This window comes from Onthophagus taurus, chromosome 11 (genome assembly GCF_036711975.1).
Source record: "Onthophagus taurus isolate NC chromosome 11, IU_Otau_3.0, whole genome shotgun sequence".
Lineage (NCBI taxonomy): Eukaryota > Metazoa > Arthropoda > Insecta > Coleoptera > Scarabaeidae > Onthophagus > Onthophagus taurus.
In genome coordinates, this window is record NC_091976.1 from 4,935,502 (window position 1) to 4,952,968 (window position 17,467).

Here is a 17,467-nt window from a genome sequence, read left to right on the forward strand (position 1 = left end):
AGTTCAAACCGGTTATAACTAGTCAGGTGACGTCACGCCCCCAGAGATGCCTTTATAAATAGAGAGTGGACTGAACATGTATTGTAGAACATTGTAGATTATAGACAATAAAACGCATATTATTAATAAAATCTTCTTATTAAAAAGATTAAAAGATGTATTTGCCGTTTTTGCGTGGACGAAATTTTTACATAATTTGTAGAAGAGCAAATAATAATATTAATAACAATAAAATTACGAAATGTATTTATAAGTTCAACACAAAAATGTTTCGAAAATTCCTAGAAACAGCTTAAAGAGGCTGTTTGTTTGGAATAACATTATTTAATTTTTATGCCAAGGACAGTAGAATCGCATTTTTTTTTATTGTCTTTTTACCGACGAGGCCACCTTTACGTGATAAAGAATGTTCAACTACCGTAATACGCGTTACTGATGTAATGATAATAAACGGTTATCACATTACCAACACTCGCTTAAAGTAAATGTTTGGGCAGCAACTTTAGGTAATAAATTTATTGGTTATCACATTCTACGTGAAAATTTAAATGGTAATGGTGCCTCGATTTTTTAGAAAATCATGTATTCTAGATATTAGAAGATTAAACACTAAACCAGCCCAAACCATGCTTTGCTATGCATAATGGAGCTTGAGGTGTCGTAATTAGTTGAGTAACCATTTTCCGAATCGATAGATTGCTAGAGTCATGCGATTTCAATCCTTTAGATCACAGTTTGGTCGTATCTTAAGGAAAAATCTATGCATAGGTAAATTTACGTCAGCAGTTGCAAAACAGAATTGAACATCACTTTATTGTCCATATAACCAATCCCCAACCGCTTAGAAAATTTATGCATTCTTCAGGAGAAATTAATTGACTGATTGTATATTTCATGATTTTAGTCAAATTTATTTAAATTTTCTTCTTGTGATTCTTTGTTTATTTAATAATGAATTAAATACGGATGCCGTTACAAAAATTTTATACTAAGCAATCTCCAATTCTCAAGAAAATATTAATTTTAAAATGTTGTACCATTATGAATTTTTTAAATAACACTTTTTTTGCAGAAAAACGGGCAATAATATTTTTTATGAAAAGAAGAATGGCAAGTGTTGTACCATTTTAGAAACTTGACTAAACAGGCCATCTTTTAAAATAACCTGCCAAGGGTGTTGTAATAAAATTATACTCGAAGAGAAACGATGAAAGAAATTTATTTTTATATAAGTGCTACATGTTTCGAGACTTAAAGTCTCTTCCTCAGGCACAACTAGAAACAAAACAAGGTAATGACTAAGTTACAACATTATATCTATTATTTACCGTCAAGTTTTTAGGAAACAAAATCAGAAAAGGGAAAAATATTCATCGTCGAATGAATTCGATTACTTCAAAAATATATAAGTTTGGACAGATCAACGGTTAGATTTAAAATGTAAAGCCTTAAGGGATGTTAATAACAATTATTGTACGTGTCGAAAATTATTCCAAAAATTAAAAAATCTAAAAAACACATGGTGCATTTCTGCAAGGTCACGTTGAAGAAGTCAAAATGGCTACTTACTTGTTTCATCGCTAAAATTCTTTTGTATTTCTAGGATATCAAAAAGTTTTGAAAAGTTATACTGTAAGAGAAAAAAGGTTAAATTTTAAATGATTCCTTTGAAATTGTTTCTAACTATAAACTTACAGAATGAGATTTTATTCTGGGGCAAAGTGCGGGTCCAACCACGACGTAAGAAAAATTGTGGTGGACTGAATTATGGGTAGTTAGTCGTTATTTGTGAGGGAAATTTAAAAATAGTAGGGGGGGGGGAAAATTTATTTAAAAACTTTAATTTTTTTAAAAAAACCTATCTTTTATAAATTTTGATGTTATGGAAAAAAGGTATATATAGAGAAAAAGTTGGGGAAGAGGGGAAATCGAAATACAAAAGAACTTCCATCAGGGTGAAAAAACCTCATATAAATTTCAAAAAATTTCTGAAGTTGTTTAGTTCAGTAATATCATTGATTAGTCTGTTATTGTTATTATTAACATTAATATGTAACTCTTCGTAGAGATCCATTTCTCTTGACTTCTTCAAGTGTAACAAAAGTTTCATGTTTTCAAATTCTATTTTATGATTACAACTATTAATATGTTTATAAACAGCTGATGAGGGTTTAGTTAAATGTTCTTTAAAACGTTTAGAAATGTTACGACCGGTCTGTCCGATGTATACTTTATCACATTCTGGGCATTTAATTTCATATATACCACTCAACTCGTTACTGTTAAATTGATGTTTATTGTTGAAAATGTGTTTGTGAATCTTATTGTTGGAGACAAAGGCGGGGGTAAGGCCAAATTTATCTAAATTTTGTTTTAAGGGGTTAATAATTGTGGGGTGGTATGGTAATCCTATAAATTTTCTCTTGACTTTAATTTGTGGGTATATCAATTTATTAACCTGGGAATTGTGAACTTTAAAGTATATGCTCTGCATATCCTCTGGGGAATATCCGTTATTGAATCCCATTTTTAAAATCTTTTTTATTTCTTCTGTGAGATTATGGAGATTTAAGGGGATGTTATATATTCTATTGAAAAAGAATCTAAAACATGCCATTTTATGTTGTTCACAAGTAAATGACTTTTTTGGGATTATGGTATCGGTGGCGGTTGGCTTTCTAAATATATTAAATTCAATAGACCGTTTATTCATGTCTCTAGTAATTTCCAGGTCTAGGAAGTTAATGCTTTGGGACTGTTCCATTTCCAAAGTAAATTCTAAATTACTGATATTGTTAAAGAGGTTGAAAAGACCTTTAAGTTTGGCAGGACATCCTTCATAGACAACAAGAATGTCATCCACATATCTAGCGTAGAATGCTATATCTTTATTAAAAAGGTGATTTTTATTTGAGAAAAGTTCGGTTTCGAAATGATCAACAAAAATGTCAGCTAGTATTCCAGATATGGGGGATCCCATGGGTAAACCATCTTTCATTCTGTAAAATTTGTTTTCAAAGGTGAAGAAATTTTGATTGCATACTATTTCTAAGAGACCAATAAAGCTATTAATTTCTAATATATTTAATTTATTGTGGTCCTGAAAGTTGATTAAATGTTTTTTAATAAAATCAAGAGTTTGGTTGATGGAAATATTGGTATATAAATTCTTTATGTCAAATGAAACGAGTTTGCTGTTTTTATTTAGTTTAAAGTTTTTTAATTTATTGATCAAATCTGTAGAATTCTTAATAGTATGAGTAAATTTGTTGTGGAAATGTTTGTATAGAAAATTTTGAATTAGTTTAGAGACTCTATTTGTTGGGGTATTTTGGTTGCTAATTATTGGTCTAATAGTTTTTTCGGGTTTGTGTAATTTTATAAGACATTTTAAAGTAGGTATGAGAGGATTCATTTCATTAGAATTAAATGAGTTAATATTAAATTTAGCTAGGTATGTTGAATTTTCTCTTAAATATTTCCTGATTATATTACTGAATGTGATGGTGGGATTGTTTTTGATTTCGACAATATTGTTGTCCATAAAGAAGTCCGAAGCCTTTTTATTATAAGTGATTCTGTCTAAAATGACCGTGCCCGCACCCTTATCTCCTAGTGTGACTATTAAATTGTTATCTCTAATTTTTTCTTTGAAAAGTTTTAGATGTTTAATAAGAGTTGTGTGGTTTACATTATTAGACTTAGGAACTTTATCGATATCTTCTATAAGTTTTTTGTTTTCTGTAAAAATTTGTTTAATATTAGGATTAAAGTTAAGTTGTGCTTCCATCTTTATTGCAAAATCTACTGGTTTAATTTTATTAGGGAGGGCAAATTTGTGTCCAAGTTTGAGGATGTCAATATCTTTCTCTTCGAAAGAGAAATCACTAAGGATGGTGTAACGTGGTGCAAATTTTATATCTTCGAGGCTAGTTATATCTATAACAATGTGAGGCTTTGAAACATCACATGTGGATAACATTCTTGTTGTCTATGAAGGATGTCCTGCCAAACTTAAAGGTCTTTTCAACCTCTTTAACAATATCAGTAATTTAGAATTTACTTTGGAAATGGAACAGTCCCAAAGCATTAACTTCCTAGACCTGGAAATTACTAGAGACATGAATAAACGGTCTATTGAATTTAATATATTTAGAAAGCCAACCGCCACCGATACCATAATCCCAAAAAAGTCATTTACTTGTGAACAACATAAAATGGCATGTTTTAGATTCTTTTTCAATAGAATATATAACATCCCCTTAAATCTCCATAATCTCACAGAAGAAATAAAAAAGATTTTAAAAATGGGATTCAATAACGGATATTCCCTAGAGGATATGCAGAGCATATACTTTAAAGTTCACAATTCCCAGGTTAATAAATTGATATACCCACAAATTAAAGTCAAGAGAAAATTTATAGGATTACCATACCACCCCACAATTATTAACCCCTTAAAACAAAATTTAGAAAAATTTGGCCTTGCCCCCGCCTTTGTCTCCAACAATAAGATTCACAAACACATTTTCAACAATAAACATCAATTTAACAGTAACGAGTTGAGTGGTATATATGAAATTAAATGCCCAGAATGTGATAAAGTATACATCGGACAGACCGGTCGTAACATTTCTAAACGTTTTAAAGAACATTTAACTAAACCCTCATCAGCTGTTTATAAACATATTAATAGTTGTAATCATAAAATAGAATTTGAAAACATGAAACTTTTGTTACACTTGAAGAAGTCAAGAGAAATGGATCTCTACGAAGAGTTACATATTAATGTTAATAATAACAATAACAGACTAATCAATGATATTACTGAACTAAACAACTTCAGAAATTTTTTGAAATTTATATGAGGTTTTTTCACCCTGATGGAAGTTCTTTTGTATTTCGATTTCCCCTCTTCCCCAACTTTTTCTCTATATATACCTTTTTTCCATAACATCAAAATTTATAAAAGATAGGTTTTTTTAAAAAAATTAAAGTTTTTAAATAAATTTTCCCCCCCCCCTACTATTTTTAAATTTCCCTCACAAATAACGACTAACTACCCATAATTCAGTCCACCACAATTTTTCTTACGTCGTGGTTGGACCCGCACTTTGCCCCAGAATAAAATCTCATTCTGTAAGTTTATAGTTAGAAACAATTTCAAAGGAATCATTTAAAATTTAACCTTTTTTCTCTTACAGTATAACTTTTCAAAACTTTTTGATATCCTAGAAATACAAAAGAATTTTAGCGATGAAACAAGTAAGTAGCCATTTTGACTTCTTCAACGTGACCTTGCAGAAATGCACCATGTGTTTTTTAGATTTTTTAATTTTTGGAATAATTTTCGACACGTACAATAATTGTTATTAACATCCCTTAAGGCTTTACATTTTAAATCTAACCGTTGATCTGTCCAAACTTATATATTTTTGAAGTAATCGAATTCATTCGACGATGAATATTTTTCCCTTTTCTGATTTTGTTTCCTAAAAACTTGACGGTAAATAATAGATATAATGTTGTAACTTAGTCATTACCTTGTTTTGTTTCTAGTTGTGCCTGAGGAAGAGACTTTAAGTCTCGAAACATGTAGCACTTATATAAAAATAAATTTCTTTCATCGTTTCTCTTCGAGTATAATTTTATTACAACTCACGATGAATTTGGAATCGATCATTGCCAAAAAGGGTGTTGTACTCCTTTTTTTAAAAATCAAGAGTCAAGCTTAATAGATATAAATTCTTTTAACCTTAACCAAATCAAACTAATTTTGTTTTTGCAAAACTAAAACGACTTTTGTTATTTGATTTCTGACTTCTATAGCAGCATGGTTCACAAGGAATACATTATTAAAAAAATCACCATTAAATTGCGAAATTGGGAACGAGTTTAACATTTTCAAAAATATGTCTATTACTACTTAATTAAGAGACATAAAATTTTTTCTTATTTTTCCCAGAACAGGCATGGGTTGGCCACTCACCCGGTGTCCGCTGGACGTTGAATTTCGGGACACCTGTATACTGGGAAAAGAGATAAAGCAGAAGGTTATCCAGACTTAGGTGCAAGCGCGAATGTTGTTTTTCAAATCTAAAAAAGATGTATAAATCACGTAATATTTTGTGACAATTGGTTTTCATCTCAAAAACTATTCGTTGAACTGGCCAAAAATGGGTTCCCAGTTTTGGGCACAATTCGTATCAATCATTGAGGTCTTATATATAATCTAGAGTGCGTATGCTGTTGTCCCCACCACGCCTAAAATGAAGCCAGAAAGGTCGCCATGTTAGATGTACCAACTTAGCGGGAAATTCGAAATTCTTATATATACTTATGCAAGAATTTACATTATTATAAACTGGAAAGGCAGAAAATAATAACCAAAACAAAACATTAATTTTTTATTGATAAATAATTATTAATTATATGATATTTTAAAAGAACTTAATAATTTTTAGCCATAACCCTTATAATTAACAAAAACTAAGAAGAAAATATTTAAAGCAATTCCGATTGATCACGTTAACCTTTGCTTATAACTAATTGTTAGTTTATTTTAAAAAAACTGAACAGTCCTTAATAATAAACTTTACTTGAACTTCAATTGAAGACCTTGCTGCAAGAAGGGAGTAGCTCCATTTATCAAGAGAAGGAGTTGTCCCCTTCTTATACCGAGGTCTTTAATTGTTAATTCCAAGTCCAGTAACCAGAAACATTTTATGGACTGTTGTAAATAATCGTCCAACCTATCAAATTATAAAAAACATATGTGAAACGAAAAGAATTCGAAAACTCAACAAAAATCAAATTTTAATAAAAATAACAATATGTTTATGAGAATTGTGAGGTTATAATTGTAGGTACAATAGAGACTTGAAATTATAGCTAAGTTCAGGTCGGTACATCCAACATGTCTGACTTTCTGATTACCCCCACCACCACCAGATACGCTCTCTAGATTATATATAAGACCTCAATGGTATCAATAGATTCCCTGGACTAACTTTTGCTCAGGATGTTATGAAGAAGAAAGGCAAAGGAACTTTAGAGGCATAAGAAATAACTCTTGACAATATTTGTATATGGGCTGTAAAATAGATCGACAACAGATCTGTTCATGTGGCCAGCACATTATCTAGTGCTTATCCACTAACCAATGTGAAACGATGGGACGGAAATTCAAAGGTTTCTATTGTAGTAAAATGTCCACAAATGGTGACAACTTATAATAAATTTATGGGAGGTGTGGACTTACTAGATGCTCTAATATCATACTACCTTATCCATATTAGATCAAGAATATTAGATCATTTTATTGATCTAGTAATTGTCAACTACTGGTTGCTTTACCGCCGAGACTGTGAACCTTTAGGTTTAGTAAACAAGAGTAGACCATTGTGTAAGGAAGGAAATGCGACGAATACTAAGAAAAGAAGAAAAAGGGCCCAACAGCTGCTCATCCCTCAAAATGTATTCAATTAGATGGGGTGAACCATTGGCCAGCAGTTCTTGAAACCCGACAACAATGTACAAAAATTATGTCCGAGTAATGGCGAAACAAAGATATGCTGTAATAAATACAGAGTAAATTTATGTTTAAATCAAAATAATAATTGTTTCCAAGAATTTCATTTGAATCAAATAATAATTTTACTTGAATGACGTTTGTATCAAATTTGCTACAAACCCCTAAAACCATATCTCAGCTTCAGGCTGTTATGTTTTTATAAAAATTTAATAATTTATTCATTTAAATTTTAATTTAAATGAATTAATTCGGCGGTTAAGAGGTTAACTTTTATTGACATGTTTTTCTTTCTTATGATTAAATTTTATTATTTTTTGTATCATTTATAGTACTTTGTTTATTTCAAATCATTTGATAATAATAAAATAAACGTTTTAAAAATATTCTCTTTTTTTTAATTAATATAATTAATTAATTAATTAATATAAAAGTACAGTTAATTCAACAAAAATATTATTATTTTCGTGTTCAGGAGACCAAAATTACCTAAAAAACTAACCAATCGTAGAATGAGTGTTGCCCTGTGATATTAATGATTATTTATGGACAAATTATCCGAACTTTGAGAACCTCAAAGCATGATACAAAATTTTAAAATTAAAATTTTCGCTTTATAATTCGAACAACTTGTACATTATCCGCCAACTTTTAACATCTACATGTTTAAATTAATTTTTTGTAATTCGCGACGGTAATGAAAGCTATAACAGTACTCAAACGGGTGCTATAATGAGACTCCTTACAGCATCCGATGCTGTAATGAGATTTTAGTAACATTTTATGGAACCAGTTCAAGTTGGTGACATTGGGTCATTAATTTTTCTAGTTATCAATGTGACAATGTTTGTCTACGGATGTTTAAACACGTTCTTAGTATCGAATACAAGGCCCACAATGATGAGGACATTGAACTCTGAGCAATTTCTCTTATTTTGGGAGGTGTACATGAAACATTTTTGTCAGGTCAATACATTTTGTGTTTTGACAATTTCTAATTGTCAATTCAAATTTCTATTTTCAAGTGTTACAGTGTTACCAACTGCTACATATCTATTTCCCTACATTGTTAAAATTTATTTTATTTTTGAGAAAAAAAAAAGGATAAAACCGCGAATTACAAAAAATAGCATAAAAAACACGTTTCATAAGACTTAAAGCACTCATTCATTAAAAAACTCGTGGCTTCGCCACTCGTTTTTCAACTTGAATTCGTGCTTTTCAAATGTGTCTTACGAAACTTGTTTTTTAATATACTATTATGACAGGCTAAATCCTATAATGAAAATGCATTGAATTGAACCATTGTATTCAAAGTTTAATTTTACTTGGTTTTTACATAACTATACTTCGAAATACGCAGTTATAAATAGTTATAATCGTCACATACATTCTTTAAAACCATTCTTTTGTGGTTGATACGATAACTCCAACTTACATAAACAACTTTAGTATTTTTTTGCATAACATTCTTTAATTGTTTTACTGAAAGGCTGATAACCTTGGTAGCTGGTTATGGCAAGATAACGCGCACTAACGTAAGCAAAAAGCGCATTACTTATATGCTGCTTAGTGTATGTACATACACAGGATGGGTTAGTTTTTAATTGGGAAACTTTACTAGGATATAGTACTTGCCAAAATAACACAAGTTTTTTATATAAACATAGAGTCCCTCAAAAACTCTTTTGTTTTCGAGCTATGAGCGTTCAAAGTTGTCAAAAATTTATTTACGCGAAAACTATTTTTTTACGGAAAAAACTAAAGAGACATGAAAAAATTACCATTAAAGAATGAGCTTTAAAACTCATCTTTTCTTATGTTAGTATTCCAATGCCTTAAAAAATCGTTATTCAAAAACGCAAATAAGCTTTTTATGTGGTTGATAAGATAACCCCAACTTACGTAAACAACTTTGGAATTGTTTTGCAAAACATTCTTTAAAGATTTTACTGAAACGCAAATAACCTTGGTATGGGGTTATGATAAGATAATGAGAACTAACGTATAAATTTCGTCATTTTTAACATTTTTGCAAATTATTCGCAAACCATACAATAAACAATTTATTTGACATGATCACAACCAATCACAACCTAGTCAAGTAGTGTGGCTTAATACACATCGAATGAAGTTTGTACCTTGAAATTTAGAAGTCAAGAAAGCCTATATCACAACCGATAGGACACCCGGTATATAAGTTATAAGTATATAAGTTTATATTCAATTTTAAAAATTTTTTATAAAAATTCTTACCTCATCCAAGCAGACGTCTTGTTCTTAATCACCTTCGAAATGCAGAATTGAAACTCTGCCTCTTTCTTATATTTATTCGATGACAATTGATGGAAGTTTTGACGTAAATGTTACAAGAGACATTCCATAAGCTATATTTGGACATTTCTACGTTATTTTTGAAAACAAATTCTTAACACCACAACAGAAGCTTCTTCGAAGCCAGCTCTTCGTGGAATGGGTGGAATGTAATGAGTAAGCACCAAGAGCACCACGTACGCTTAATGCATTAATGCGAGAACGTGCAGAATGCAAGGTCAACGAAATTGTTCATGCGTCACTGAAACGATATCTGGTGGCTAGCATAGTTTGGTTTCCCATTAATAGATGGCATGATTTACATTATTTTGCATTTTTAGATACAATTTGTTTTAATTTTGTATATATTTGTTAAAAGCAGTATTTAATTACAAAGATAATTTAATATTTTAAGTATGATGCAGTTAACACATGGTTTACGTGAACATGAATCGGCGTTGTCCTATCCCAACATGCGTATGTACAGTCTCACGCAAAAGTAATCCTTTAAAGTTATAAATCATTTCCATACATTTTCTTCCAAAAAAAAAAGTAACCAGAAGGAGTCACATATCTTAAAACGAATTTCTTATATATTTTCTGCCGCTTTCAAAACCTCAAACACGTCAGTGATTAAAAAAACGTTTAAGCCAACATAAGAGTGATATAAAAATTTACAAAAAAGGTTGTGCGTTGGCACACCATAGTTTGGACACTGGTCACATCGTTAATTTTGCTGATACAAAAATCTCAGATAAAGAAGACAATTACCATAATCGTTTGTTTTTGGAAATGTTTCATATTGTTATTCAAAACGGTACGGTTAACTTCAGAACTGATATAGATTCACGTAGCGATATTTAGTCTTGTATTTTTGAAATATACAATAATAAAAAAGAATTTATCTTTGGTTTTAAATTTTTTTGGTTTTGATGTAAATTTTTTGTGCAACTTCACGTAGTAACGATAAATTTTCTGCGCTTATACTAGCGTGAAATCTATTCCCATAATATATGTGCAAAAAATGACTCCTTTGTTTTCGCGTTTAAGTGTATAATTTTCACATAAATTTCATTATACGAAGTAGTTTTTATGACACGTTACGTTATTACAGATGACTTACGACTACATTTGAGATAAAAGTAAAATAGGTAATACTCATTTTAGGGTAAAACTTCTTATTATAACTGTTTTTATCCTAGCTTTTGTTTACTCAATAATGTTAGAGAGTGATGAAGAAATTTTGATAAGCGTGAAAGTGATTTTTCAGTGCCATGGTTCTATGATTCTGATTCAGAGATCGAAAATGTCATTGAACTGACAGAATTTCTTCCCATAAATGTAGGAAATCCACCACCTTGATCGACAAGGTTTCCTTTTAGCGACACAGCTGGTGTAAATTTCCAATTTGACGATGATGCTGAGGAATCAATTTTACGCTATTTTGATTTTTTTTGGAATACGAAAATCCTGCACCTTCTTACAACAAGGATTTGATTGAAACACCATTTTTCGCAAAAGTTATGTCCTGTAGGCAGTTTAATTTATTGAAGAGTTGTAACCTTTTACAGACAATTTGCGATATAATGCAAAAACGCACCCACATCCGAAACTAAATAAATTATGACCTGTTCTTCAACATCTAAATAAAAAATGTTCTTCTGCGATTACACTCGAAATAGATGTAACAATAGACGAGAGTCTTATGTTCTATAAGGGTAGATTGAGTTGGATTCCCGGATGGGTGGAAATCGGGTTAATTGACAATAATTATAAAGAGCAGGGAATGCGAACACAAATTCATAAACAATTTTTATACTTCCCCGACACTTGCGGACATATACAAAACCGATATATTTGGTACTATGAAATTGAACAGAAAAGATGTGCCGAAAGATCTGCAAAAGAAAAAGTTTGTTGATAAAAAGAGAAATAATGGCATACCAGAGAGGAAAAGTTTGTGTAATGAAATGGAAAGATAAAAAGGACGTTGGCTTGTTATCGACAATTCACAATACAGAAATGATAGAAGTTGATGATGAAGTTAGAATGAAAGAAGGCAAGATTCTAAAAACATTCCAAAATTTATCAATGATTACAACAATTCTATGGGCAGTGTTGTCAAACTTGATCAACATCTAACAAATTATCCTATTATCAAAAAGTGCGGAAAGAAATGTTATTATAAAATGTTTCAACACCTTTTTGATCAGACAATTTGGAATTATTTTGTTATAGTATATTCAAAACAGGGAGGTCTAAAATCTCGATTAGATTGTTCAAAAAATTATCAAAAAAATATGGAAAAGTTGAAGAAAAACCCGAACGTCTATCAGCAACACCGTCTCCAATAGAAGAGAAAAGAGATTAGATACTGTCCAGATTGTAATGTAGGATTGTGCATTAAATTTTTGTTTTAAAATATATCATACCCAAATTTTTTATTGAATAAATTTAACTATTTTAAAATGAAATCATTTTATTTCTTGTTTTTTACTTAATTTCAGATTCCTTACTAGATGTAGATGTAGATTTAGAATTACCCAGTACATGCCTAATAAACCAGACAAATTTGGTATCAAGTTCTGGTTAGCATCTAATGTAAATAGCAAAGAGAGATTGTCTCTCTGAAATTAATAAGACCATATAGAGAATGTGGAAATATAACCACGGATAATTTTTTCACAAGCATGTTTCTAGCGACAAAACTTTTAGGGAAGAAAATTACGATTGTTGGGACGATTAGAGGAAATAGAAGATAAATTTTCAGTATCTTATATTTGGCTGGGATAAATGCATGGGTTTTATATAAAGAAACCACGAGAGACAAAATTTTGAGGCAAGATTTTTTATTTGAACTAGCAGAAGAACTTGCTAGCGAATATCAAAAAAAGCTACAGTTCAGCAAAGAAGATTGACCAACACCCGTCACAAATACAATTACAGGTTCATGTAAACGGAAAACATGTCAAATAAGATATTGTAAAGACAATAAGACTAACAGAATATGTCTAAAGTGTAAAAAATATGTATGTGGAAAATGTACAAACCAAAAACCTATTTGTAAAAAATGCGGCGAAAACGAATAAAATTTACATTATATACCTGTGAATAAAAGAAACTATGTTTTTATTACATCAAATTAACTATTATTTACTTATAGTTTAGAATATATTGGTTGTGTTAAAGGCCGGTCATTTGACTGATCGCGGTAGGAACAGGTATTCGTGAAGTGTCGGTAGAAATAGTGTTAAGAATCACCAGACATTTTCACTCTGCCTCTCTCGATTGAGATGAAAAACACACAATGATTTTTTCAAGAGATTCCCATTTTACTAAGCTGGTTATCAATGCTCATCACAGACGGATGTTGCATTGTGATCAGTGTTGTTGTAATGTATTGTTGAGTTGAGCACCCAAAATTTAACTATTGAGAAGGCTTTAGAGATGGCGCAAGTCAGGGAAATTTCCAGAAAGCAAGCCGAGGCGTTGGATGCGAGACATGAAATCGAAGTGGTAAAGAACAATGAAAATACTAGTCGAGGATGGAGGTGTAAAAAGTGTTTAACCGAACATGAATACAAGAAATGTCGGGCATATGGGAAGCAGTGTTACAAGTGCAATGGCGCAAATCACTCTTCAAGGGCATGCAGAGCAACAAGCGGCAGCGATCGAGAAAAGGCGGAGACAACACAGCGCCACCAAGGAACAGAGACGGCGACCAACGATCAGAAGAAAGGCCTCAGGACGAGCGGTAAACGTGGATTGAAAGGAGTAAGAGAAATAGAAAAAGATAAGTACCTTAGTGATCAAAGTTCCAACTCAGACCACACTATTCAGAGTGTGGTGAAAAACGTTAACAGTGTGAATTCTTGGTTTGGTTTAAAGTTAATAATTAACGGTAAATTTTTAAATTTTAAAATAGACTCAGGGGCGGATTGCAACTTAATGTCGTTAGATAATTATGTAAAATTAGAGTTAAATAAAAATGCTATAAAAACTAATGATCATATCAGTACGTATACTAAGGAACAAATTTCAATGGCAGGTTACGCTAAAATAAAGTGTTTGTTAAAAGAGAATAGTTATAAAATAAAATTCTATATCACAGAGAAAACATATAACAATGTATTGGGTTTAAACACATGCATAAAATTAGACATTTTAAGAAAAGTTAATCAGTTAAATAAAAGTTTTGAAGAATATGCTGATTTATTAGACAATAAGATAGGCTGTATAGAGACAAAAGTTAAACTAGTATTAGATAGATGTTAAAGCAGAAATTGAAAATTATTGGGTTAGCAACATAGTAATAGTAAAAAAGGATAACGGGAATTTTAGAATATGTCTTGACCCACAACAGCTTAATAGAGCAATAAAGAGGAGTCATTATCCACTTCCAACATTAGAACAAATGGCAGCAAAATTGCATGGATCAAAATATTTCACCAAACTAGACGCCAATTCCGGGTATTGGATGGTACCACTGGATACTGAAAGTTCAAAGTTGTGCACATTCCTAACACCATTCGGAAGATACCGATTTTTAAGAATGCCATTTGGATTGAACTGTTCAGGAGAAATTTCCACAGAATAATATCTCAATTGTTTGAAAAAATTTAAGGTGTCATTACTAGAGATAAGGTTCTCATTAAGAACCAAATACACTTTTTGGGTGAAGTTTACATTTGAAAGATTAGTTATTCTTGGGTAGAATTTGTGAATTATTTCTTGGTTACTGTCCATATCTTTCAATTTTTGGTTCTTGAGTTTACTTTCTTTTAGATTATTCAATTTCTTATCCTTCTTTGTTAGTATGTTCTCCAACGTCAAGATATCATGTATTGTGGCCTCTTCGATTATTCTTTCTATAATGATATGATGAAATTGCTTGGTGAATGCCTGATAATAAAAAAAAAATTGTACCTAATTACATATAGTATGTACATATAAGTCACATACAGTATGTATAAATAGCCAAATCCATATACATACAGTATGTATAAATAGTCAAATCCATATACATACAGTATGTATAAATAGCCAATTGTGTATACATACAGTATGTATAAATAGCCACATCCGATGCTTATAAGCTAGAAGAGTTGCAAGGAGTGGAGAGGAATGGTTGACTTATTGAGCAACAATGGAACACATTGGAAATTAAACACTCCAGCATCACCACACTTTAGAGAGAAATGGGAGACTGGTGCCCCATTCCTAAAAACTCATTTAAGGAAAATCATAGGATGTTGTTTGCTCACTTACGAGGAGTTCTCATTCAAATTGGGGCTATTTTAAACTCTCGATCCCTTTGTACTGTTTCAGATGACCCAACTATGACGTTCTTCTCCAGAACATTTTCTGATTGGATCATCTCTTTCCATTGTTCCGGAGCCTTCCTTATTAGATGAAAAGTTAAGCCAGCTCAAGCGATTCCAACTTCTAAGAAGAATCATCAACGAATTCTGATATAAATTCAAAAATTTTATCTCCTGTTCTTTCTAAATAAAACAAAATGGTTTAAGTTACAGTTGGATGCTTAGTTGTCGTCAAAGACGAACATCTTCCACCAGCTAAATAGATGTTGGCTAGTTTTTGTTGCAAATTTTTGGTTTTGATATAAACCTTCCATTTGTTCGATGTAAAATAGTTCATTTTTTTTGTTTTGTTTTGACCACGCATTCTACAGGTGTCTGTATTACCGATATCGGCAAGGCGGGTGGTATGTTAAAAATGTATTAAAGGGTATTAAGTTTTTCTTTTCAATTAATTCAATAGTTTGTATTTTATTATTATTCGTATTTAAATTTTAACTATTCTTTAGTGTCGTATTATATGTATAGTATATTGGCCATTAAAGTACCCGTACCCCGTACTGGAACGTATTCAATTTCTGGGGACTTAGAGACTTTTGAGTTTTTGGGGTTGGATAAAATGGTTAGAAGGGTTAGAGATAAGATAGTGCTAAAAAAGGTGTACATTAAATAATACAATAAGTAGGAAAATTAATATGGTTTTTATTCAATAAGTAAGAGAACATCACGTTCAACAACCGACCCAAAAACTTTAAGAACTCCCAAAATGTCGTAAACTTTAACAAAATTACCCCCAATGTTTTCACTAGGACGAACGAAATTAAAGACAGCGAGTTTCCAAATCTCGTCCCAAAATATATCAAAAGTTAAATCGATCACCCGCGACCTCTCGTGGGGAATAGGGAAAGTAAAAGGAGTAGGAATCTTGAAGCTACCAAACAATAAAAGAATATTAATACTAAATAATTAAAATTATTTAGTAGAAATTAAGGTGATTAGATTCAAAAACGTAACAAAATCTTGTTTTTTTTTAAATTTAGTTTATAGTAATATTAGATTTTCGTTTCTGTTCAATGTTACAAAATATGTTTAAAAACAATAATATTTTATTTATTTCAAAAGAAGACAATATCAGAGTGAAGGTTTTCGAAATGAAATCTTTCTTTAATGTTGTTTTGTACTAAAATGTATCTTTTAGAATAAAAGTTAGGTTATCTTTTATTAAAAGTAAAAAAAAAATAAAACTAAGAACAATGGGAAGATTCCATCAAAATTTCTTAATAACCATAGTAGATAAGTAAATAGTATAAAAGGGCGTAAATTTATAAATCATTAATTAATTCACTTTACTCTAAGACGTTATACTGTCGGTTTGAACTCTGTTGTAAGATTTTTTCTAGAATGAGGTAAGGGTACGCAGGTAAATGGTAAACAAAGACGTTTTAAAGCGTTGTGCGTCGAATACCAAAGAAACAGGGGGGTATCAGTATTCACCCGCAAATATGCGTTGTAACATCGAGAAGTTGTTAATTCTTTCATCAATTTTAAGAGAATTATTTTATTTTTACTCATCGGATTGTGTGTGTGACGTTACATCGAAACTTTTTATTAAATTTTCCGTAAGTTTTTCAATGTTATTCTAACGGCTTATTCAGCTCATTTCAAATCTATTACAATAAAGACAAATGGAGTATACCGGGTAAGTCAAAAAGTGATGACGAAGCAAAGTTACGTTTTCTTTAATGGAACATTCTGCATATTATTCCATCTTTCGATTCATCTCGAAATTCTAAACAAAATTCATGTAGCATATCATGAACCTAAACTTAACCATTATCGAGATTGAATAAACTACACAAAAATATTTTAGTCGTTCATAATTCATCAAGTAACCTTTGAAAGTTTTTCATCTTTACACTAGTGCCGGCGCTAACTAATGAAGCGCCCGGCTGCGGGAATCGGAGTGGCCCTCCAAATTACGGCTCGCGAGCCACATGCGGCTCTTTGAACGATTATTTGTGGCTCTCGACAAATGTATTAATATAATTTCTGTAAAAAAATTACCTTTTTTGCATACATTTTTAAAATATACGAATTTAATTGCGGCTCGCGAAAAGTTGCAATATGAAAAATGGCTCGAATTTTGTTTAGAATTTCGAGATTAGTTGAAATATGGAATAATAATATGGAATTTTTGGATTGGCTATTTTAGCATATCTACGTAGCAAAATGATCATCCACTGAATTTTTTATTCTTAACCCTAGAACCACAACGTGGCGTCGTATGCGACCGCAAGAAATTTAA

General features: G+C 31.0%; 2 long non-coding RNA genes across 4 annotated transcripts; one reads left to right on the forward strand and one right to left on the reverse strand.

The window, feature by feature from the left end:
* Positions 1 to 1,203: 1,203 nt before the first annotated feature.
* On the reverse strand, positions 1,204 to 2,474 carry LOC139432215 (uncharacterized). Of its 2 annotated transcripts, XR_011642083.1 has the most exons (4): positions 1,696 to 2,474; positions 1,570 to 1,630; positions 1,329 to 1,508; positions 1,204 to 1,275 (listed from the first exon to the last, which is right to left on the reverse strand). It is a non-coding gene; the product is annotated as an uncharacterized lncRNA (long non-coding RNA). The 2 variants fall into 2 exon arrangements; XR_011642082.1 differs by having other exon boundaries at positions 1,329 to 1,630.
* A 1,514-nt stretch (positions 2,475 to 3,988) lies between these two features.
* On the forward strand, positions 3,989 to 5,631 carry LOC111423094 (uncharacterized). Of its 2 annotated transcripts, XR_011641734.1 has the most exons (4): positions 3,989 to 5,139; positions 5,205 to 5,265; positions 5,327 to 5,506; positions 5,560 to 5,631. It is a non-coding gene; the product is annotated as an uncharacterized lncRNA (long non-coding RNA). The 2 variants fall into 2 exon arrangements; XR_011641733.1 differs by having other exon boundaries at positions 5,205 to 5,506.
* Positions 5,632 to 17,467: the final 11,836 nt, after the last annotated feature.